This window comes from Maniola jurtina, chromosome 10, assembly GCF_905333055.1.
Source record: "Maniola jurtina chromosome 10, ilManJurt1.1, whole genome shotgun sequence".
Classification (NCBI taxonomy): Eukaryota; Metazoa; Arthropoda; class Insecta; order Lepidoptera; family Nymphalidae; genus Maniola; species Maniola jurtina.
The window spans coordinates 3,551,053-3,575,799 of record NC_060038.1 but is presented as its reverse complement, the minus strand read 5'-3'; the positions used below and the strand labels follow the sequence as shown (position 1 = coordinate 3,575,799).

At 35.9% G+C, this 24,747-nt stretch overlaps 1 protein-coding gene and 1 long non-coding RNA gene across 4 annotated transcripts in view; one reads left to right on the top strand and one right to left on the bottom strand.

Moving 5' to 3' along the window:
* The window catches only part of LOC123868991 (peripheral plasma membrane protein CASK), a 322,984-nt gene that overhangs the window by 273,243 nt on the left and 24,994 nt on the right, over positions 1–24,747 (top strand). The gene's annotated exons all lie outside the window — the stretch shown is intronic.
* Positions 333–21,094, bottom strand: LOC123869004. Its single transcript, XR_006796791.1, has 3 exons — positions 21,082–21,094; positions 12,286–12,291; positions 333–505 (listed from the first exon to the last, which is right to left on the bottom strand). It is a non-coding gene; the product is annotated as an uncharacterized LOC123869004 (long non-coding RNA).

Sequence of the window (24,747 nt, the reverse complement as noted above, 5' to 3'; positions counted from 1 at the left end):
GAAAGACAACCTTTCTTAAATATACCAGTCAAAGAGAAAATGAAATTATACAATTAAATTACACTTGACCATAATGCCAACCTTTGAAGTTCCACTGTTGGACATAAGACTTTTCTACTCTACAGTCTCTAGCACCTCTATAATATAGTCCTCACACTTTCTTATTCAAATTCTAGAGGATGTCCGCGACTTTGTCCACGTAGATTTAGGTTTTTAAGGAACCCGTAGAAACTGTTTAATTTTCCAAGATAAAAATTTGCATATGTCAATTACAGGGACGCAAGCTACCTCGGTACCTCATACAAATCGGATAAGCGCATGGATCTTTAGGAATCCCGTGGGAACTCTTTGATTTTCCGGGATAAACAGTAGCCTAGGTCCGTCCCCGGGCTGTAAGCTTACTCTGTACCCAATTTCATTAAAATCGGTTCAGCGGTTGAGCCGTGAAAACGTAGCAGACAGACAGACAGACACACTTTCGCATTTATAGTATTAGTATGGATTTCTTATCAATAAATCGTCATTTCGTTTTTATAGACGGTGTCGACAATTTTCTTACATTGCCAGTTTTCAGTTTTACATTGCGGGTTTCAAGTTTTAAATAATTTAAATTCCCTTCACTTTGTCCCTTCCTCTCCATTGTTCCCTGCCCACAAATAACCCTTGCAATTAAGAAGTGTTTCCTTTGAAATACTTTTTACACCTTTGTCCTTGGTAAACTTGATTGGGTCGTGCTAATTTTGCGGCGAGTTTTAGAAAACCTTCGAATGACTGATTTGATTTAAATAAATTATGATCTCGTTCTACCCTCTCTTGATTACTTGTTTTGCATAACAACATGTTTTATTTATTAACCCCCGACCCAAAAAGAGGGGTGTTCTAAGTTTGACGTGTGTATCTGTCTATCTGTGTATCTGTCAGTGGTAAAATCAGTTCATTAATTTAGTTTTTTATTGTTTGAAAGGTGGCTTGATCGAGAGTGTTCTTAACTATAATCCAAGAAAATCGGTTCTGCCGATTGAAAGTTAACAGCTCTTTTCTAGTTACTGTAACCTTCACTTGTCGGGGGTGTTATAAATTTTTAATTTACACTAATTGTTAGTTTAAAATTGAACTACCGATGTAAGCGATCTCGGGCGACAGGTAGGTAGGCTAGGTATCTATTCCTAAGGAAAAACATGTGGAATGGAAAAGATGCTATTACAAGTACAATTGTTTATTTAAAAAACATTAAGTGCGAGTCGGACTCATATTCGAAGGGTTCCGTACTATTAACCATCGTACAAGAATTAACACTTTTTTTGTGATGTAATCACAAATTCATGGTTTTCGAATTTTACCACTTACTTGTGTTTTAAGACATTGCTACCTGTCTTTCATGATTCTAGGTCAACAGGAAGTGCCCTTTAGGTTTAGATTCCCGTGACGGGTCTTGCCAGACAGACAGACAGACAACGAAGTGATCCCATAACGGTGCCTTTATTTGTCTGGAAATATGGAACCCTAAAAATGAATCATTGATCGATTACTGAAATCACTTTATGAGAAATAGGAAGGAATTTAATTTTCTTTCACGTTAACTTTATTTCTTCTGGGACCAACCCAACCTAACGACATTTACTCACAAATAAGCCATCGCCAAATTGCCCAAAGCTTTGTTGGCGCTAATATTTGCTTTAAGAATTGAAAGTGCTAAGGTCGCTATTAGAGTAACCTTGGGTCTTAAATTTATGTAGGTACTAGGTAGTTTATATCCGCGACTTTGGCCTCTTAGGGGTAAAATTTTCAAAAATCCTATCTTAGTGGATGTCTACGTCATATAATAGCTATCTGCATGCCGAATTTCAGCCCGATCTGTCCAGTAGTATGCGTTGATCGATTAGTCAGTCAGTCAGTCAACTTTTATATATTTAGATTATACATTTAGAGGTCAGTTCGCTCGTAGCAAAAACTTACGAGTATATTATGCAATCTATCTCTCCTCGAGGCAACTCGAGATTATATTGCTGTTTTCATCACCATGGTAGTAAATTTTCAGTCACGAGAATACTTTACTCTTTTATTATGTTTTATATGCGTCATTTATCATTGCACTCTTTCTATTTTTAACCCCCGACCCAAAAAGAGGGGTGTTATAAGTTTGTCGTGTGTATCTGTGTATCTGTGTGTCTGTGTGTCTGTGTATCTGTGTATCTGTGTATCTGTCTGTGGCATCGTAGCGCCTAAATGAATGAACCGATTTTAATTTAGTTTTTTTTGTTTGAAAGGTGGCTTGATCGAGAGTGTTCTTAGCTATAATCCAAAAAAATTGGTTCAGCCGTTTAAGAGTTATCTGCTCTTTTCTAGTTTTCTTGTAGAAAAGAAGGTTAGATAACCGTTAGGTTCTTAATATTAAGTCAATTGACAAATGTCAAACTGTCAAGATGGACGTTGCCTAGATATACATTATTATTTATTTGAAAATGATGTTTTGGAAAACTCCAAGTTTTTGAAAGTTATCAGCTCTTTTCTAGTTACTGTAACCTTCACTGGTCGGGGGTGTTGAAAATTTTTAATTTACACTTGTTATGTTTTATATGCGTCATTTATCATTGCACTCTTTCTATTTTTCATATATATCTGAGTCAGAAATATCAAAGATTGTATTGTAAGGTCTTTGCTCTTAATTTTTAGTTATAGACAGTCGGAATCAAAATTAAAACAAAAACAGAAACTACTAGTTTTCTGATTCTATCAGTAGATAGTTGATACTAGTTAATCCAATAATACTAGTTCGTGTAACAAGCAAAGTTTCTGTAGGCAGTTTTACTTCGTAGATTACTACGTCTGCCGAAAAGACAAAATTACCACAATTTGTCTAGTAAGGCCGTATCTTTCTTATCTTTTATCCACTAAGAGCCAAATTACATGTTTTATTCCTGCAATATCATCCTGGTTTGCGGATAATATATTCAGTTGCCGTACATTTTGTTTGTCGAAAACAAAATGGTCTGCTAATCAAGATCTAACCTTTACAAAATTTGTCCTTAACAATAACTTCTGTTTCATTTTTAGAATCTAAGCAGTGTAGAAATTTAGTCTTACTTTGTCACTGTCATTCGTAATTTATTATGAAAACTTTATGATATTTTGAGAATACGCTTACCTACCTTTGTTGTAACAAAGCATTTACAAACAGACCATAATAACCGTCATTCTGATCAGCGCCAAGTTTCTTACTCTTTCTTCTCGGTAGGAAAGGCATTCCGAACCAGGCAGTGGTTAGATGCATTTGACGATTCAAAAGTAGGTACCTACTCGTAAAAGTTTATTTGATTAAATGAAATAAAAAAATATGTACTTTATTTCAGACAATACAACTGTCTATTATACTATATTGTATAATTAATTTAAATTTAAGTAACAATAAAGTGAAATTAAATACCTAAAATAAAAAAAATAGCAGTAAAAATATTGTACATTGTACCAAATATTAAGAAATGGGGAAAAAATTTCAAATGCAGATGCCTAATGAATAAATCTTTCTATTTCTGTTTCTATTTCGGAGAGAAGGCCACTTCTTTGTAGTGGGCCTGTCGATAGGTTAATAATATTGTAACTGAACTAACGGGGTCCTAAGAAACTACCCTATTTTTCCTTCGGATCTTTCTAAAGATTACATTTTTAAAACAATTTCTTTAAAGTGGCACGTGTATCGTATAGCGGTAGGACCCCTTGTAATGTTGTGTCCATAATAAACCAAGAACTTTTAGAGCGTCGGAAATAATGAGTTCATCAGACTTAAACGACTTTACGGAGTTCAAGTATTGAAAATGTGTGATTGCGTATAATGTCTCTCAAGCGTTCGGTCCGGCAAGACTATTGCCAGTGCGTACTTAGTTCGAGTATTGAAAGTATGTTGTTTGTGTATGAATATTTATTTAGCATTTGGTATGGTGAGACAAGTGCTAGTTCGAGAATTAAAATGTGTGTTCCGCATAGGAACGCATTAAAATATGAAAAGATCATGAGACTGCTCTTACAAGACAACACTTCATATAGAGCCCTACTTATTAGACGTGTGTGTGTGAGTGTGCTTCTTCCTTAGGAAAGGAAGAAGTTGTGTGCGGCATCATTCACTCTAGTTGGCGTAAAAGGGGTTTAGAGTGAATGATGGTACGTAGCTCCACCACGCCACGTACGGTGAGCTTCTGCCTTCCCTTGGTATCCCATCGTCATACTGGGACCCTCGATAAATCAAGAGATCAATATGGCACATAAAATACCAACGAACAGTAGCTCCCCCCCCACACACGTCATCATCCAAATAAACAGCGCAGCGTATGCAAGCATACTTTAGGAAGTGGTGCGTGCCACTTATGATCCCACGTTGCAGCCGAAGCTGAAATAGCATTTTTATAGTGGTGCCCTCCCACTACAGACCTGGAATAGGTTTCAAGGACGGGTCAGACTCACTGCGGGAATATCCACAGGCCTTAACCCAACCTTCAGTATATATGCATTAGCGTAATTTTGTATTGGTATGTTATTGATATTGAGTAACCACTGCAAGGTGGTTACGCATTCCAACGAATGTCAGAATACAAACAGAACAGCAGTATTACCTGCCCTCTGTGGTCAGTCTGTTATTAAAGCACATTAGAATCATCTCAGCAAAGGATTCACAAAGCATCAAAGGCACTAAGGTTCTCCCTCGCATAAGTTTCATCCAACGCGCCTGTTATATGTCAGATAGTTAATATCATCGCTAGCCATCTCAAGCAAAGATCACCGAGCATCCGGCGGACATGCGGTTCTCCCCGCCTGAGCAGCCACGTCGTCAACAGTTCAAACATAAATCGCTTTTAGATCTTAGGAGGTATCGCCCCTATATAACAAATATATCTGTGTAATTAAAGTGGTCCCTTCTATTAGAATATTTGCTTAGAGTGTTTCTCTCCAAGCACCAACTTGGTCCGTGTTCAGTATTCTTTAATATAAACTTTATGTATCGCCCCAGTACAGAATTTAAACAAATTAATTATCTCCGCGCATTACGACGTCCGCGCAGGCACCGCCCGCCGACGCAAATGCACGCGGTCCCGCTCTGATTTCGACTCTGCTCCGAGCGTTACGACGCCCGCGCACACATCGCTCGCCAACGCAATTCGGCCGCGGTCGATCGCGTTTCTGCATCACCGACATGCGAAACGGTGTTTGCCTCTTTTCGAAAATTCAAAAATTAATTTTATGTTCATATGTGTAAGTACATGTCTACAAGTATTCACTGACCTGATTTTGATAAAATTGAAGTAAAAATAATTTTTTTTTTTTTTTTTTAAATATTATTTTGTAACACTTTGGTGTAAAATGTAGGGTCGTTACAATATGATGATAATGATAAAACATAATAACCACATAATTGCAATCATCACTTTCGTAGTGAATCAACAAACACATACCCGCTACCTTAAAACATTAACAAACCATGGCTACACCAGAGAATTATTCAAAATAATAAATCAAAATCTTTCATTATGTCATATCAATGCGAATAATTCCAAAATTTGCACATGAAGCGGCGTAACCGTGGCATCTGAATTTATGGCCGTGTAGTTGTTTCTAGTTTCGCAATAACACTGAGGAATATTGCATTCCGGCCACAGATTACCCATGCTGAGTTTGTCTCTTCGGATTTGATAGTCTCTATTGTTTCATTTTGTATGGTTTTGCTTTTGATGAGGAATATTTATGATCTGTACGATTTAACATGGTATCGTAAAATTTATTGATGTCAAATATCATAAAATCCTTGTCCTTAGTTTTACATAATAATGATGAGCTACCCTTCTAGAATAAACTTTAATACTGTTATTACATTACATAGTAAAAGTCACAAATACATTTTTACTATCTGATACTTTCATGGGGATTTTCTAGGTGACTTTTATTACAGCCCCAACGTTACACACTAAATTAAACTACTACACATTAGTTTAAATTAAAAGCAAATGTGGTTATTGACTGATTTTTTGGTAATCACCCAAAATTAGGTCAACCAATAAACAAAAATTGAAATTATGTTAAAGAGCGTTTGAAACAAAAAGTAAACGACTAATTTCACCAAAATAGTAAATAGGGCAGTAAAGTGACAAAATGCTTGCGGTTGTTATATTAATTGTTAAGTGTTGTTAAAAGGCCGGCCAAGTGCGAGGCAGAATCGCACGCGAAGGGTTCCGATCCATCGTACAATAGGTAACAAAATTTTGTAACACTAGGTGTTTTTAAATTTGCATAGCAGCCATTTTGAAATTCGATATCTGATTTTTTTATCATTTGTTTTCATAGAAGCCATAGGGATACTCTGCGAAAATTTTCAAAATTTTAACTCTACATATTTTTCCATTTCATCGGTTCATGAGATACAGACCGCTACAGGCAGAGGAGGTTTAGTAATATAGGTACCGTTGGCATCCTTTGGTTTGGTACGGAACCCTAGAAAAGTATTAATTGGACAAGAAATCATGCAACTAATATAGTAGGTACCTACTATAAATTCGCCCTGGTGCTATAAGGAAATTTCCATTGGGTGAAGTATGTAGGAGCATAAGACATAATCTAAAGTTTGTGGGTAATATCTAAGTTTCAGCTAGTTAAGTCATATCTCTGCAACATCGCGAATTCAGTGAAGTGCACATTTCACCAAAAATATTCTACTCTAGGTGCATTTAAAGTAGCATTCAACCGCCGTGCAGAAAGACAAACTGCATTCAAATGGAAATTCGCATTAAATTAAGACGAATATATTCAGTGACGCAAGAGAAATAATCCAAAACTTTGTGAGCACATAAATGTATCGAACTTATTTAACCATGCCAATACGAAACATTGAAACGTCAATGTTGTAAAGAGCAAACATCAATAACATTCGGTTCAGCAAATAGATTTATTCTTGTATTTTATGATACGAATTCTAAAAAATAGATCAAGTTTGTTGAAATGCTACTTTAGAAAACGATAACGCTTGCGATCGGAATTATCGAATTTTAAAAAATCACAGCTCTACCAACTATTTATTCCCTAGACACAGTCAATTAATCACAAACAAAAAAATAAATTAGAGTATAACCACAGTTTACGAGGGAACTCCTAACAATACGTCGAGGCTTCGACGTCACTGGCAGGCGTCAAATGTTAGTACATTTGACGCAGGTAGCCCTAAAGTAGCCTTATTTTTCTTTGCTTTTACGCTATAGCCATTTGAAAAATCGTCAATTCAGGATAAAACCAAGAGTTCCCTTATTTTAGTTCCCTCTGGTATTACTTAACTGATGGTTGGGAAATAAAGGAAAGTAGTTAACGTGACCGTAATAATAAAAGAAGAGTGTGCCAAATGAGGCAATGGTGATGAAATCATAGATTTCAACATTTATAAAATTTAAAGATAAGTCTTAGGAAATAGCTAGCATAAAGTAAATAACTAGTTTAGTGTTTACTCAAAAATGAGATATGTATGATGAACAAACCATATGTGGTAACTGGTAACACGAAGAGCACCGGACACATTGAGAATTTGATGAGCAAACAGGAAATAAAGCAATATACAACTCTAGTGCGGAACATAACTCTAACTTTATTCTTGGATTCAGTGGTTATGACTCAGCGTTGATAAAACAGTCGGGCAGTCTACAACTTCCATTATTCAGGTCATGCTGTAAATTTGGTGCATGGGAGTGAATAAGTTAAGGTTAAACTAACAAGAGAGTCTATTCATTATGAGTTGTTATGATGAAAATGATGACATTTCAGTCAATCATAAAAATATTGGTACAGCAAACGTGAAACGAGGCTTGTTGTTGTTGTAGCGAACGAAAAAAAAGACAGATACAAATAAAAGAAATCAACGTCAGCGCGTAGAAGGAATACGGAATCGAGCTAACAAGGCGCAAAACGAAATCACATTAGAGGCAGCAAAATGTTTTGTTGAAATAAACAGGATTTCTGGTGTAACTATACAGATACGCCATGTTTTTAGACTACAATGTTATTTGCATATGAAAAGTATTTGCATTTGATTCGAGAGCGTAACTACGGGTATGTGCGTCGAAATCTATAGGATTGAACAATGAACATAAATTAAAATGCTTATTACGTGTCGTGGGTTGTGCTTACATTCGAGGATAATGTGTAGAAAAGTACTGGAACACTATTATTAACTAGCCGATGCACGCGACTTCGCCCGCGTGATTTTAGGTTTAACGAAATCCCGTGGGAATTCTTTGATTTTCCGGGATATAAAGTAGTTTATGTTCTAATCCAAGATATTATCTATCTCCATTCCAAACAGCCAAATTCGTCTAGTAGTTTTTGCATGTTGGAGTAACAACGCGCACACACACACGCACGCACGCACGCACGCACGCACGCACGCACGCACGCACGCACGCACGCACGCACGCACGCACGCACGCACGCACGCACGCACGCACGCACGCACACACACACACACACACACACACAAACTTTCGCCTTTATAATATTAGTGTGAAGTGTGACTAGACAGAGAATTTTAACCACTCGAAAAATTTTTTACTCTACTGTATTAACAAGCAAATTAGCGAATAATTTTGCCGATTTTTTGCAACTATTCTCTAACAACTTTAAAAACTATTGAGCTTAATAACGGACCTTGTTCATTTGCCACAGTCAGGTAACAATTTGCACAAAAAATTCACGGTATGTTTTTCTAGCTACACTCACAAAAAGCAATGTTGGTTTAAAAACTTATACTCTTCGAGAATAGTACCAACATTTTCGTGCAATTTTAAATTCTTTTTTGTTAAATGAACTGTGCTAAGACAGTAGAGGTACTAAATCGGGAAACAATATAAAAGTTTAATATATTGCATACTTAATTGTTTCGATTCGAGTTTTCAAGTACATTTACGTATCACACTATCACACTAATATTATAAAGGCGAAAGTTTGTATGTGTGTGTGTGTGTGTGTGTGTGTGTGTGTATGTATGTTTGTTACTCCTTCACGCATAAACTACTAGACGGATTTGGCTGAAATTGAGAATGGAGATAGATAATATCCTGGATTAGCACATAGGCTACTTTTTATCCCGGAAAATCAAAGAGTTCCCGCGGGAATTCAAAAACCTAAATCCACGCGGGTGAAGTCGCGGGCATTGGCTAGTTAAATATAAAGCAATGTTTATTCATGGAACTGTTAAAGGAATTCTAATTATTGTATCAAAGTAACCGCAGAGGTACAACTTGAAAAGCGGTTGCGGTTGATACAGAGATAGGGAAAGGTTCAACAATAGCAGTGCTGTTTCCAATTACACAAATGTTTGACCAATATGCCGAATTCGATCGAACGTGTATATATTATGTATGTATATCAAAGCTAAATGCATACTGGCAAACTCACACTCCCAGGAAAATAGAGGTCGTTATTTATCCTGATAAAATCATCAATTCTAAACTACTTTACACATTTTGAATTAAAACGGGTTGCGGAAGCTAGAGATGTAAAACCGCTGATGACTTCGTCTGTGTTGGCGTTTGCTAGCGCGCGTGCTCTTTTGTTAAAAGTGGTTTTGTGTTTTACTGGTGTTTTTGGTGGTGGAACTGACTGGGAAGCGCTCTAAAGGGGTGCCGCGCGTGAGTCAGCGAGCGCCGGCACAGACGAAGTCCATACTTATACATATAGTTTCCCTAACTTGTAAATAACTACAAACTTGACATTGGCTAATCTTTGTAAAGCCAGACGAGAGAAAAAAAACCGCTGATAGATTCTTTAGCGGAAAACATACTACTTAAATTAACTGGATTACAAAAACATAAAAAGATGTTAAATTTAATTTCATCTACCAACGTTTACTTATATGAAGTAAACTTTGGGAGGTTTTGGCCGTGGCTAGTTATATCCCTGCTGGCAAGGCCGTGCAGCCAAGCGATTTAGCGTTCCAGTACGATGACGCCTACCCCATCCAAGTTAGTACGCTTTCATCTTGACTGCATCATCACATACCAACAGCAGTTAGAGGACAACTTGTCAAAAAAAGAGAATTAAATTTCTCTGGACCTGTAAAATATTACCTTTAAAATTCCAAGTACTTCTTAAAATTTTCGCAAACAGTTATTCGTGATGCGAGAGAAATTTACTTCGACGCCGTAGTACTGAATCTTCTCATTATCGAGCATTTGTATTCTGAACAGAATGGGACCTAACTAACTTTAACACAAAAGGTCTGACGGTCTTTCTCGTGTTTTATGGCCTGTCAAAAGTTAGGAGACAAATCACCGTATTTTTTTGTGTTTTTTTCCGCACCACTGATTTTCGTATAATTTAATCAACTGCCTCGGATTCTGTTGTAAGTATATTAAGGTTAAAAATGTTTACATTCAAAGGCGCTCCTTTTTTAGATCCAAAATTTTTGCGTTTTGTTAACGACTGAATTAGCTCTATGTGATGTAGGTTAAGTAAGTGCTTTCACAAGTTTGATATTACCGAACTGTTGGCTCACGTCCAAATCAAATTGAATTGCATTCATATTAACATAATCATGCAAGTTAAATCCAGGATCATTGACTTTATGATTTCCGACTGTCATTAAAACTGCTGGATCAGTTGTATCAAATGAAACTTGCAATTAAACAATAATGCATATTCAGACAGTGTGCAAATTCGATTGCACTGAGCACATAAATCATCAACGGCAATCAGTATTCTGAATGTTGAAAAATAAATGAACCTAACTGATGTTAATTGGTCATCGAATCACAGTTCTGAGTTGTTACAAATTATATTTTATTAATGAAGTTTGCATAATATCAGTTTCGTTAAAAAATGATGATATCGTCTGCTAACTCCGTTCACACATTATTTATTTATTATTTTGTTTTGTTTTCCATTTTAATAGTAATATTATTGCTTATTAATTTGGCAATCGTAATGTATTGCTACCTATTGCTACTAACGTCACAATTTGTAACTATCATTAAACCTACTTATAATAAATGTTGAATGTAAAATTACTATAACATAAAGAGACAAAACGGTATAGTATTCACCCGTTATATAGCGTTTTAGTTAGTCCGTTTAATATTTTAATCATTTCCTATATTTAACCGACTTCAGAAAAGGGGCTCTTAACTCTACAAGTATTTAACTCTTACTCATGATTGCAATTCGACTAGTCTTGAAACTCTTAACCTGAAAGTTGCTAAGTTCCTTTTGTGTTTGTTGGAAAATGTTCAACCCTTTTGCTCTGTGAAAGCTGCTGTTTTTCTTGTGAACTTCCCTTTTACTTGATAACATTAAAGATCTTTGCATTAAGCTTTGTTCTAGTGAGTTTTTGTTTACTTATCAACTAAGTTTATGCTAGTGTCCTTTGTTTTGTTTTAACAAAAATACACAACAAATGCTTAAAACCTGCCACATATTGTGGTGCACCGTCTGTCGTTCTTGTTTGTTAACCCCCGACCCAAAAAGACGGGCGTTATAAGTTTGACGTGTGTATCTGTGTATCTGTCTGTGGCATCGTAGCTCCTAAACTAATGAACCGATCTTAATTTAGTTTTGTTTTTTTTTTTTGTTTATCAGGTGGCTTGATCGAGAGTGTTCTTAGCTATAATCCAAGAAAATCTGTTCAGCCGTTTGAAAGTTATCAGCTCTTTTCTAGTTACTTGTAACCTTCACTTGTCGGGGGTGTTATAAATTTTTAATTTACACTTGTTCAATACTCATATTATTGTATCAGCATCATTCAGTCCCATTTCTTTCTATTGCGCTGGATTTTCCCAGTGATGCTCCACGTACAAATTAGTAAACCTATCTCCAGTAAACTTTTAATGTATAGTTTTAAGCTAATCTCAGTGGTGTAATATTAAGAACCACAAGAACTCACTTAACGTTTGTGCATTAAAAACTTTCACAAGCTCAAGCACTCCGGTGTGGTTGTCTTAATGTCAACAGCACAGAGAAAATAAACGCGTATCCCCTGAGATCTATGAAGACTTCAATAAACTGAACTTCGTAACGTGCTAACTTTGGAATTAAAGGCCGATTCACACCAAGCACGTATACGTGAATCCGTAGACATAACTGAACGCATTACGTCTACGCGAACGTTCACGCCACGCAAGCGGTATGCCATGTCTCATACAGTTCCATACATTACAACGCAACGGTACGCGCTACGTCTACGCTTACGCAATGCTCACGCAGCCTGTGTGAACGAGCAGTTATTAATAAAAGTGTGTGGGAACATGTTAATGTTTCTTAGGGCAGTACTAAGAGCTTTGACTACTATTTTGTATTTAAATATCTTGTAGCTATTATAAAATATGTGGTCGTATTTTGTGAATAATATTATGCTAGTGAATTAACATGGATTGATTTTTGTCATTGAAAATCTTCGTAGCCACATTTAATGCAACAAAATAATAATGTTTGAAGAATTAAATACATTTTCTACCCTTGTTTAGCATAGAACGTTTTGATGAGATCGATATTATTCAAGACTAGCTGATGCCCGCAGCTTCGCCCGCGTGGATTTAGGGTCTGAAATCCCGTGGGAAAGTTGTCACAAAGTTCCTCTATCGATTAAAAAAAAAATTACGCAAATCGGTTCAGAAATCTCGGAGATTTCGGTGTACATAGGAAGAAAAACAGAACTCCCTTTTTGAAAGTCGGTTAAAAAAGTAGCCTATTTTACTCCCTGATCAATCCTCTACTTGTCTGTGAAAACCCCGTCAAAATCGGTCCAGCCGTTCCGAAGATTAGCCTTTTCAAACAGACAGACAGACAGACAAAAATTTTAAAAACGTGTGATTCAGTGTTGGTATCGTTCAAATAACCATTTGAGCTTAATATGAGGTAGTTATTTCGAAATTACAGACAGACACTCCAATTTTATTTATTAGTATAGATATTATTAAAAAAATATGAATGAACTGAGTTACATACCTATTAATGACTAAATAGTACCACAGAACAAACGTACTAAGACAGCAAAATGTATAGAAATATTGAAGATATTTCATCCATTTGACCGTGTGAAAGAAAATAAATCTTTAAGATATATTATTTTTGGGATTTCCTCAAGCAATCTAGTTCCGCTGGCTATTGATGGTGTACAATAAATTTCCTTAATAAGGAAGAAATCGAAAAATGTCCAATAACATTGCTCTTTGTAAAACATCAGTATCATCTGCTTTTTAGATAATCATCATGATCAATTGACCGCCGGCCCACTACTGAGTACAGGTCGTCTGTCAGAATGAGAAGGCCATAGTCCACTACGCTGCCCATGTGCAGATTGACACACTCTCGGGCGCGTAGGTTTCCTCACGATGATTTTTAACCCCTGTCCCAAAAAGAGGGGTGTTAAAAGTTTGACGTGTGTATCTGTTTATCTGTCTGTGGCACGTTAGGTCTACAACTAATGAACCGATTTTAATTTAGTTTTTTCGTTTGACAGGTGGCTTGATCACTCACACTCTCGTGTTCTTAGCTATAATCCAAGAAAATCGGTTCAGCCGTTTGAAAGTTACTGTTACTGTAATTTTCACTTGTCGGGGGTGTTATAAATTTTTAATTTACACTTGTAGATATTTCAATGGAATTAAGTGAATTATACGATAATTCGATTTTATTTTTCCTTACTAAGAATCCTTACTTATCTTTGGATGTGAGACAGACTATTTATGTACTATACTGGAAATGTCAAGATTTAGCTAAATCCCTCAATAAAAATTCTAGTAGATATACACTGAGCGATTCAGCATTAATTATTCCATGGATGTACTTGTCGTTATTCTATACACTGAATTATATGAAAAACATGAACATGATGTTATTATAACCCTTTAATAATAAAAATTATGATACTCTTTCAAAGGATGAGTTCACTTATTTTTATCTGCTATCATCATTACGCTATATAGCCACTCGCCAAAGATTTATGGCAAAAAAAGGAAAGGTATAAATGGACGACCCGCACCGTATTTCTTGTGCTCGCACTTATCTCTCCTAAACTGGCCTAAATTTATTGCAACGGTTTCCACGCATAATAAAATCCCATAAACGACTACGTCTATTTGTCCAAATAATCAATCAATCAATTACTTTTATTTGCTCAAGTAGGGTACAAAAGTTGGTCACTTATTGGTCACCAAATTAGTTTACAATTATTGGTTAGGATCTAAAATAATGCATCGGATGTTATTCACAACTTATTTGTAATTTTTTTTTTTGCTATTCCAGATGCAATTTTGTTTTTGCTATATTTCCAGAAACCCTGATAATTTTTCTTCTCAAAGTCCTTTCTCAACAGAAATCCGTATACTTTCCATAAACATAAATTTAGTTATTTGGCCTTTACTACACCAGCCTTTTAGTTACATAAGCCCTTATTTTTAACTAGGTATGCTGGGAGATAATATGGCCAAAATATTAATCAACCAAAAATTTGGTCAGGGAGATAATAGATGCCTTTAATAAAAACCTATATATACTTCACATAGTTTTCATAACCAGGTTTTTCTCTTCTTTGTTACGATTTTGTTACATACCCATTTATATTGTTGTTTTTATGTACGTCAGACTTACGTAGAGCTAATATATTCACGTAACAATATTAGGTCTTTACTCTTTGTACCTTTTCTCGCATTTCGGTGTTATCTGAGACATCAAAGGAATGGTGTTTCGAATTCCACGTTTTCTTGTTGCTCCTTTGTACAGTTTTCTCAAACAGCTACCTTAGATGATAGGTACATAACATATTATTACATATATATTATAGTCGTCATTACAGTTAATTATTATACAATACATTAAAACTTGATTCTTTTGAATCAAACGATTTCAGCGATCTATGATGCGTTCAACGATTTTGTATTACAAGTTGGTAGGCACTATGTACTTTGTATTTTTAAGCGATACAGGCAAAATCATATTTTTTTGAGTTTGTAAAAGCATTCAAAGTCAAAGTCAAAATCATTTATTCAAAGTAGCTACAACTGTACTCCTTTTGATGGTCGAAATTGTTAAAGTACGATATAGTGGTGATAATTAATTACGTAACTTCATCACATCATCATTTGTACCCATCGCCAGCTCACTACTGAGTACGGGTCTCTCAGAATGAATAGGGTGTAGGCCACAGTCCACCACGCTGGTCAAGTGCGGATTGACGGACTTCACACATCTTTGAAAACATTTTATGGAGAACGCTCAGGCATGTAAAAGCTAAATCGCAATTATAATTTCTTTTTTATTTTAATGGTAGCTAAAATAAATTTAAAACCTAATTCTAAATATCGCATTATGTCTGAGATAAACCGACAAAGCCGACGTCAGACCGTGACAAACGAGGTGTGATTTTACATATATTTTTTTTGTAGATCATGTGCGTTTAGCTAAATATAACTAGTACACGTCTAGATAATATAATGACGCAACTTATAAGACTGACGAATTTATATGGCCTGTGTACTAAGGCGGAGTAAAGTTGAGGGTTTTTCCAAATAAATATGTTTATTATATCTTATATATATATATATATATTATATATATTATATTTATCGCATTTTGAGATCTAAGATTATTTCCTGTATAGTTTTTTAACTAGTTCCCCATGAACTCTGCTGTTTAAGCCATTGGGCTTACAAACAAGGGTACTTTAGATAGAGTACCTAAATACATGTTTCCAGCTACATACTAACGGGCGATTAGGCGTATCTTACATTGCATGAGCGGATTTTGGCCAAATTCTCAGTGGTTTGAAACAGTTTGTGTTGCTCTTCGTAATCCGGCGTCTGATTTTACAAGTGTTTGATAATAATTATGTTTGTTACAAGTGTAAATTTAAAATTTATAACACCCCCGACAAGTGAAGGTTACCGTAACTAGAAAAGAGCTGATAACTTTCAAACGGCTGAACCAATTTTCTTGGATAATAGCTAAGAACACTTTCGATCAAGCCACCTTTCAAACAAAAAACTAAATTAAAATCGGTTCATTAGTTTAGGAGCTACGATGCCACAGACAGATACACAGATACACACGTCAAATTTATAACACCCCTCTTTTGGGTGGGCGGTTAAAAATAGATTTAAGTCAGAAGCCTATAAATAATGATTAAAATGAACCTAAACGTCTTAAGATCGAAGTTTAACGAACTCCTGTTTACTGAGATTTAAAGAATCGGACTCCCACACGAAGGGTTCTGTACCATTGCATCGTACAAGAAATAACACTTTCGATTTTTTAAATGTTTATGGCGGCCATTTTGAAATTCTTATTATTTGTTGTTATAGTAGAAACAGAGATACAAGTTCCGTGAAAATTTCAGTTCTATACCTATTGTGACTCACGAGATACAGCCCGCTGACATACAGACGGATGAACGGATGGAAAGCGGAGTAATAGGTTCTCGTTTGCACTCTTCGGGTACGGACCCTAAAAAGTTCAGAAATGCCGGAAACTTTCTCTCCTCTGCAGTGCTCTTTCCGGCAGCGCATTTTGGCTTATACTAAAACTTTCGTACTCTCGGTAAGTCCTAGATCATTCCCCGACAGTCTTGACGACAATAATGAATTATTTTCACGAGGAATTCGAGGAAATTGGAAAGCCACCGAACAAAGGATTAAAGTAACTTACTTCCTATTGTTTCTAGCATTTTTGCGTTTGTATAATGGCTTTTTTTGCATGACTTTTTAAAATAGGGAAAGCTTATCTTTATGCTTCAATAGATTTTATGGTTTGTAACCCTCGGGCCCCGAGGCCAAAAAGAGAGGTGTTAAAAGTTTGACGTGTTTATCTATGTATCTGTCTGTGGCATCGTAGCTCTTAAACTAATGAACCGATTTAAATTTAGTTTTTTTTTTTTGTTTAAAAAGGCGGCTTGATCAAGAGTGTTCTTAGCTGAAGAAAATTGGTTCAGCTGTTTGAAAGTTATTAGCTCTTTTCTAGTTACTGTAACCTTCACTTGTCGGGGGTGTTATAAATTTTTAATTTACACTTGTGTAGGAATATTTTATCGACTCCTCTAAAGAAGCTTTTTGAAAACATAATATTATTAAAGGCCCCAAGCCAATTTGTTCAAGTAAGCGTCAAAAACAATTCAGACTATTAGATACTTGAATGCTTCTGTTATATCGGACTAGCTAACACACCTGGGTTTTGCTTGGGTGGTATTTCAAAAATTTAATCTACTAATCTTATATTTCTTAAGGCTGTCTATGTTATAAAGATCCAATTATTTAATCTGTACGTTCATTAGTCAGATTCTCCTATTATATGAATAGATATTATCATTCATGTCTAGACTACCTACCTAATGCCCATGATTTCATCCGCGTGGATTTAGATTTTTAGAATCACATGGGAACTCTTTTATTTTCTGAGATACTGTGTCACTCTCCATGTCTTTAACTATACCCATGCAAAAAATCGCGCGAACCCGTTGATCCGTTGCAACGAGAATGAAGGACAAACGAATAAACCAATCACACTAATATTATAAAGGCGAAAGTTTGTGTGTATATGTGTATGTTTGTGATTATTTCACGTAAAAACTGGACTGGACGGATTTGGCTGTGGAATGGAGATAGATTTTATTAACACATAGGCTACTTTTTATCCCGGAAAATCAACAAGTTCCCACGGGATTTTTAAAAAACCTAGGTATATCCACGCGAACGATGTCACGGGCAGCAGCTAGTAAACAATAAACTAACTAACAAACACACTTTCTCATTTAAAAATATATGGATAGGGATCAGATGTGGTTCTAGAAAGAAACGGGAATTTACAATAGCTCGTGTGAAAAGCTTGCTATTTTCTTTCTCTGTCAGAATTGAGCGAAATTATATTACGTAGCAACTACGTTACATTCTGGTTAGTGTCTAAACCGATACAGTACGTTTCGTGCTCCAGTGCAGTCTTGTATTGCATTGTCGGATTCAATTTCTGTACTTTGATAATGGAACTTTCATTTTTTGGATTATATAAAACCATCTAATTCAAAAATCACTAGCCATATTTCAATACTCATATTTTAAATGTAAAAGCATTTGTTGGTTTGTCTTTCAATCACGTCGCAAGAGAGCAAACGGATTGACATGATTTTTAGAAACCTAAATCGCGGTACCTAGAAGTTCTGGGTATCAGCTAGTAAAGTATAAAAATTCATTGAACTCAAATCAAAAAGTAATTTGTAAAAGTAGACCGTTTCGTTCTTTTGAATATAAGAGTCATAACTCAAACTGTGTTAATATTGAAATCGCTATTTTTACGGAGATGAATAAAGTTAAATAAAACTTCCTATTTGTCACTTTAAACTACAAAGCAAACTAGGCAAGTTATTCAAACGTCGTTGCACTTGTTAAAAGTCAGTACGCTGAAGTACAATCTAAGGGTGCGTTTCCACTAACCCGGAGCTGGGCGGACTCGACTGCAGGAGAACAGTGAAAAGTGGCGTTTCCATTGAAGCGGAGCGGAGCAGACTAGTGCTGCATTGAGCTGTGTTTCGATCAGTCAAAATATGTCTACCCTACCGGCCGCGCTGCTCCTCCCCGCTACCCTCCACTTCGTGTTCTCTGCTTGGCACCACAGTCTGCTCGACTCCATTCTGTCCAGCTCGGGCCCGCGTGTTCATATAGGTATTATTTGAAAATCTGCTCCGCTCCACTTACACAGTTTCCACTGATCCGGAGTGAAAATTTCGAGTACTATGATTGACCAATTCACGGTCCGCTTCGCTTTACTCCACCAGCTACGCGTCAGTGGACACGCATCCTAAAGTTGGACCTTGTTGAACTAGAGTTCATTGAGCATGTGTGCAATTCAAGAGTCGAGTTTGGTTCCGAAACACGAATCGTCGATATCGCATCTAGGAATTTTCGGACACGTACATGTTCAACCTTTGGCACAGTTTTATTACTTGCTACTATACTATTTTTAACCCCCGACCCAAAATGAAGGGTGTTATAAATTTGACGTGTGTATCTGTGTATCTGTACATCGGTGTATATGTCTGTGGCATCGTAGCTCCTTAACTAATGAACCGATTTTTATTTAGTGTTTTTTTTCTTTGGAAAGTGGCTTGATCGAGAGTGTTCTTAGCTATAAATCCAAGAAAATCAGTTCAGCCGTTTGAAAGATATCAACTCTTTTCTAGTTAATGTAACCTTCACTTGTCGGGGGTGTTATAAATTTTTAATTTACACTTGTCTATTTTGACACGCAAAGGTAAAATGGGCTGAACTATTCAGTTTACTTTGCAATTTTTTTAATTCTGTAATCAAAGTGATGATACCTACAGTCTAAGGTAGAAACGGGCTATTTTGGAAGGCAGTTTCATTAAATCTATACCCCTGGTCGGTATCTACACGGCATCGTACCGGAACGCCAAATCGCTTGGCGGCACGGTTTTGCCGGTAGGGGGGTAACTAGACACAGCCGAAGCCCACCAACCCAGACCAGAGACAATTTAGAAGATCTCAGTTTCTGAATTGCCCCCGCTAGGAATCGAACCCGAGACCTCTCACTCATAAGACCGCAGTGATTACCACTGCACCAAAGGGGTCGTCAAAATATAAACATACTTAATACGAAAATTACGAATCTATCTTATTTCACTGAAAATTAAACATCTGAAGTCTTTGAACTAGCACTAGCTTTGTAGTCTATGTTATTAGGTTTTATATATTTACCTTTATGAAATAATTATTTACCAAAGGTTGTTTTCATCGAACTTTGACAGAATTCATGCTTTCATCAATAATTCACCTTTTCAAATTAAATGTTGACATCGCCTAATTATTATTTACTTAACAAATAAATAAAATGTCAAATAAACCGATCCAATTTAAATCAAGTTAATTGGCAAATTCGTATTCAAAAGTTTGCGGCTTTCTTGAGTTAAAGTTTTATAAGCATCATTTATTTATTAATTTTTAATCCCCGAACCAAAAAGAGGGGTGTTATATGTTTGACGTGTGTATCTGTGTATCTGTCTGTGACATTGTAGCACCTAAACTAATGAACCGATTTTAATTTAGTTTTTTTTTTTTTGTTTGAAAGGTGGCTTGATCCGAGAGTGTTCTTAGATAAAATCCAAGAAAATCGGTTCAGCCGTTTGAAACTTATCAGGTCTTTTCTAGTTACTGTAACCTTCACTTCGGGAGTAACTACACTTGTACATGAATCGTGTTTATTTGCTCAAAATATCTATTCCTATTTTTATCCATAACTGTGAGTTTATAAGTGTACTTAATCATGTCAAGGTTTCAAGCAGGTTCAAAGTTTAACAAGTAGTCATTGATTACCTACCTTGCTGAAGCGAAAGTCTGCAACTAGCCCAGCACTTCGGAGTTTCTATTGTATTTGTAACCTTTATAGAAACTTAGGAAACAACTTTGTTTACCTTTCAACCAAGTATGCAAGCTGTAGTTCGCTTCTTACAAAAGTTCTGCAAACTTTGATTAGTCGTACACGAGCCTGCATTGTACTAAGAAGTTATTTAGTATACTTAATTCTAAGGTATTCTTACTTTTCCTTCTTTTTTATTTCATTTATGATTCATGGGTTATATTTTATATGATAGCCTACCCGGTACACGTTTACTGCGGGTACAATTTTGGCTATCTATAAGCAGGTGCGTTACGAGGCAGAAATCACTGCGTATTGGTTTTTGCGTTAGATCGGAAAGCGATGTAAGGCACCTCGTATGCTAAGATTATTTTGAACATCTAGATTTTTATGAATTTTAATGACAAATAAAATTTAATCAAATCAATCGATAAATTAATGTTTCTTTAGTATGTAATCCGCCCCGCCTAAAGATATTTTAAAATTTTACCTAGAAAATAAGTAAAAAACTTTTACGAGTTGTTTCTCATCTCGTACCGCACATAATGACAAAAAAATACGAGGTGATCTTGATCACGTATCGCACTTAATTCTTAAATATCGATAAAAAAATAGGGCTGGGAAATGAAATAATAAAAAGTATCGAGAAATGTTTTATCCAAAAAAAAAAAGAAAGAATTTTAATGTTTTTCATTGAAACAATTTAGACACAAAGCTTTATTGCACATTTGACAGAAACCCTTAATTTTTTTTGTTTTTTTTTTCTGCTTCTCTGCTTGATAATAGTTTTCTATGTTTTTCGTAACAACCAACGCATCTTTTACTTTTATTCCCGATTAAATATTTATGTGTATTTGAAATATTAGGACACGGTTCTGCATTCGTCAAACTTCCAGTAAAATTATTAATAATATCTTCGAGTAACTTTTTTTTGGCTTTTTTTTTTCGTTTTTCATATTAAAAACAACCCAAGCGTTTGTTACGGCTGTTCCAAAAATTATTTCCATCATCAGTTCTCGGTACCATTTTAAACCCCCTTTTAATGTATTAATAAGTATACCCCCATTAATAAGCAGACATTTGATCGCTATATTCAATACATTTTTTGTTAGCATTATAATCGAAAATGCGCTTTTCCTGTGCGCTTTTTTTTTTGTTTAAAAAGGCGGCTTGATCAAGAGTGTTCTTAGCTGAAGAAAATTGGTTCAGCTGTTTGAAAGTTATTAGCTCTTTTCTAGTTACTGTAACCTTCACTTGTCGGGGGTGTTATAAATTTTTAATTTACACTTGTGTAGGAATATTTTATCGACTCCTCTAAAGAAGCTTTTTGAAAACATAATATTATTAAAGGCCCCAAGCCAATTTGTTCAAGTAAGCGTCAAAAACAATTCAGACTATTAGATACTTGAATGCTTCTGTTATATCGGACTAGCTAACACACCTGGGTTTTGCTTGGGTGGTATTTCAAAAATTTAATCTACTAATCTTATATTTCTTAAGGCTGTCTATGTTATAAAGATCCAATTATTTAATCTGTACGTTCATTAGTCAGATTCTCCTATTATATGAATAGATATTATCATTCATGTCTAGACTACCTACCTAATGCCCATGATTTCATCCGCGTGGATTTAGATTTTTAGAATCACATGGGAACTCTTTTATTTTCTGAGATACTGTGTCACTCTCCATGTCTTTAACTATACCCATGCAAAAAATCGCGCGAACCCGTTGATCCGTTGCAACGAGAATGAAGGACAAACGAATAAACCAATCACACTAATATTATAAAGGCGAAAGTTTGTGTGTATATGTGTATGTTTGTGATTATTTCACGTAAAAACTGGACTGGACGGATTTGGCTGTGGAATGGAGATAGATTTTATTAACACATAGGCTACTTTTTATCCCGGAAAATCAACAAGTTCCCACGGGATTTTTAAAAAACCTAGGTATATCCACGCGAACGATGTCACGGGCAGCAGCTAGTAAACAATAAACTAACTAACAAACACACTTTCTCATTTAAAAATATATGGATAGGGATCAGATGTGGTTCTAGAAAGAAACGGGAATTTACAATAGCTCGTGTGAAAAGCTTGCTATTTTCTTTCTCTGTCAGAATTGAGCGAAATTATATTACGTAGCAACTACGTTACATTCTGGTTAGTGTCTAAACCGATACAGTACGTTTCGTGCTCCAGTGCAGTCTTGTATTGCATTGTCGGATTCAATTTCTGTACTTTGATAATGGAACTTTCATTTTTTGGATTATATAAAACCATCTAATTCAAAAATCACTAGCCATATTTCAATACTCATATTTTAAATGTAAAAGCATTTGTTGGTTTGTCTTTCAATCACGTCGCAAGAGAGCAAACGGATTGACATGATTTTTAGAAACCTAAATCGCGGTACCTAGAAGTTCTGGGTATCAGCTAGTAAAGTATAAAAATTCATTGAACTCAAATCAAAAAGTAATTTGTAAAAGTAGACCGTTTCGTTCTTTTGAATATAAGAGTCATAACTCAAACTGTGTTAATATTGAAATCGCTATTTTTACGGAGATGAATAAAGTTAAATAAAACTTCCTATTTGTCACTTTAAACTACAAAGCAAACTAGGCAAGTTATTCAAACGTCGTTGCACTTGTTAAAAGTCAGTACGCTGAAGTACAATCTAAGGGTGCGTTTCCACTAACCCGGAGCTGGGCGGACTCGACTGCAGGAGAACAGTGAAAAGTGGCGTTTCCATTGAAGCGGAGCGGAGCAGACTAGTGCTGCATTGAGCTGTGTTTCGATCAGTCAAAATATGTCTACCCTACCGGCCGCGCTGCTCCTCCCCGCTACCCTCCACTTCGTGTTCTCTGCTTGGCACCACAGTCTGCTCGACTCCATTCTGTCCAGCTCGGGCCCGCGTGTTCATATAGGTATTATTTGAAAATCTGCTCCGCTCCACTTACACAGTTTCCACTGATCCGGAGTGAAAATTTCGAGTACTATGATTGACCAATTCACGGTCCGCTTCGCTTTACTCCACCAGCTACGCGTCAGTGGACACGCATCCTAAAGTTGGACCTTGTTGAACTAGAGTTCATTGAGCATGTGTGCAATTCAAGAGTCGAGTTTGGTTCCGAAACACGAATCGTCGATATCGCATCTAGGAATTTTCGGACACGTACATGTTCAACCTTTGGCACAGTTTTATTACTTGCTACTATACTATTTTTAACCCCCGACCCAAAATGAAGGGTGTTATAAATTTGACGTGTGTATCTGTGTATCTGTACATCGGTGTATATGTCTGTGGCATCGTAGCTCCTTAACTAATGAACCGATTTTTATTTAGTGTTTTTTTTCTTTGGAAAGTGGCTTGATCGAGAGTGTTCTTAGCTATAAATCCAAGAAAATCAGTTCAGCCGTTTGAAAGATATCAACTCTTTTCTAGTTAATGTAACCTTCACTTGTCGGGGGTGTTATAAATTTTTAATTTACACTTGTCTATTTTGACACGCAAAGGTAAAATGGGCTGAACTATTCAGTTTACTTTGCAATTTTTTTAATTCTGTAATCAAAGTGATGATACCTACAGTCTAAGGTAGAAACGGGCTATTTTGGAAGGCAGTTTCATTAAATCTATACCCCTGGTCGGTATCTACACGGCATCGTACCGGAACGCCAAATCGCTTGGCGGCACGGTTTTGCCGGTAGGGGGGTAACTAGACACAGCCGAAGCCCACCAACCCAGACCAGAGACAATTTAGAAGATCTCAGTTTCTGAATTGCCCCCGCTAGGAATCGAACCCGAGACCTCTCACTCATAAGACCGCAGTGATTACCACTGCACCAAAGGGGTCGTCAAAATATAAACATACTTAATACGAAAATTACGAATCTATCTTATTTCACTGAAAATTAAACATCTGAAGTCTTTGAACTAGCACTAGCTTTGTAGTCTATGTTATTAGGTTTTATATATTTACCTTTATGAAATAATTATTTACCAAAGGTTGTTTTCATCGAACTTTGACAGAATTCATGCTTTCATCAATAATTCACCTTTTCAAATTAAATGTTGACATCGCCTAATTATTATTTACTTAACAAATAAATAAAATGTCAAATAAACCGATCCAATTTAAATCAAGTTAATTGGCAAATTCGTATTCAAAAGTTTGCGGCTTTCTTGAGTTAAAGTTTTATAAGCATCATTTATTTATTAATTTTTAATCCCCGAACCAAAAAGAGGGGTGTTATATGTTTGACGTGTGTATCTGTGTATCTGTCTGTGACATTGTAGCACCTAAACTAATGAACCGATTTTAATTTAGTTTTTTTTTTTTTGTTTGAAAGGTGGCTTGATCCGAGAGTGTTCTTA